The 1375-nt window shown below is 41.2% G+C and overlaps 1 protein-coding gene across 1 annotated transcript in view; it reads right to left on the bottom strand.

Moving 5' to 3' along the window:
- The window catches only part of klf12b (Kruppel like factor 12b), a gene marked incomplete at its 5' end in the record, with an annotated part of 35344 nt that overhangs the window by 21966 nt on the left and 12003 nt on the right, over positions 1-1375 (bottom strand).

Genomic DNA, 1375 nt, shown 5'->3' with positions numbered 1-1375 from the left:
CCCCACAAACCCCGCCCATGACTCCTGCACGCTGTTGGCAGTAACAAAGCAAAGTGAAAGTAAAACTTAAACTGTTGGCTGCTCTCAACACTATTTCTCACTCGGAGAAGCTCTTTTCAGATTCAAAATACCTTTGAGGAAATGTATTTTCAGATGCCAAGTAAACTGCATCATGGCACACACGCGAAACAACCCCCCACCCCCCACCCCCACTGAAACTTACAGGACGGAAGCAGAAGGTGGTTCTTAAAGAGACAGAGGCCAATTTCAAGGAGTTTAGAAGAGGAAGTGATGAGAAGATAAGTTTATTTTCTATTTAAACATAAAAACAGCATTTTAATAACAACTAAAGGTGACATAGATACCTTTTTATGGTATTGTATTTAAATGTATGCATGAGAAACACATAATATTGCCCCTTCAATGCAATTAGAGCTGATGTTGAAGCAATCATTTGTGCACGCATGTGTTTGTTTAGTTGCCACCCATCTTCAGTATCCATCAACATCCACACCCTCCTGTGCAAGTTTTGTTTTTCTCTATCCTTCCTTCTCTCTCTATAGGAGCATTTAAAACGCCCATCTCTGAGGACCACTCCGCCCTGGCCCAGCCAAGTGTCTGTCTAGGCACATGCTCTAATTACACGGCTTTGTTGTTTGCCTTTACATACGGAACATACTGTACATGGGAGGGAGAGAAAATCTAAATGTGTCGAACCAGTTTTGCAGAGAGTGACAAGGAGTCACCTCTTTTAGAAATAAAAGTTGTCCCATAAGTGGCTCAGACTTGGGCCAGAAACACCTATGCAAGTTTTTTTTTTTTTTTTTCCAGTGGTTGTAAATAAAACCACACCCAATGAGAAACACAAAAACATACGCAAAGCAGAAAAAAACCTAACACTCAAACTGTCTGGCTTCTTAGTAGAGGTCAAAGGTTGGGAAATCATCCAGTTGGGTGATTTTTTTTCTCTGAAAAGAAAATATTTTTGCAAACCAGAGTCATGGTGAAGGTGTGACATCCTCCCCAACTCTATATTGGCAAATCAGAGTGTCTGAGCAGACAATAAATCCCCCTACACCACTTGTGTTTGGGATATTCAGTGAAATTCAGTTGTTGCAGCCATTTATTTACTGCTATATGCTGCCCTTGTTACTGATCTACAATCAGTCTAAACATCCATTTATTTTCAGAACCAACTTTATCCTATTCAGTGTCACAAGAGGAGAGGCACATCCTGGACATGTAGGCAATCCATCACAGGGTCAACACACTTAAAATCTTGTTAGAATCCCCAAATATGTAACGTTGGGGTGTGTGTGTGTGTGTGTGTGTGTGTGTGTGTGTGTGTGTGTGTGTGTGTGTGTGTGTGTGTGTG

The sequence above is a fragment of the Austrofundulus limnaeus genome, unplaced genomic scaffold (genome assembly GCF_001266775.1).
Source record: "Austrofundulus limnaeus strain Quisiro unplaced genomic scaffold, Austrofundulus_limnaeus-1.0 Scaffold359, whole genome shotgun sequence".
Lineage (NCBI taxonomy): Eukaryota > Metazoa > Chordata > Actinopteri > Cyprinodontiformes > Rivulidae > Austrofundulus > Austrofundulus limnaeus.
This window is presented reverse-complemented; position numbering and strand designations above follow the sequence as displayed.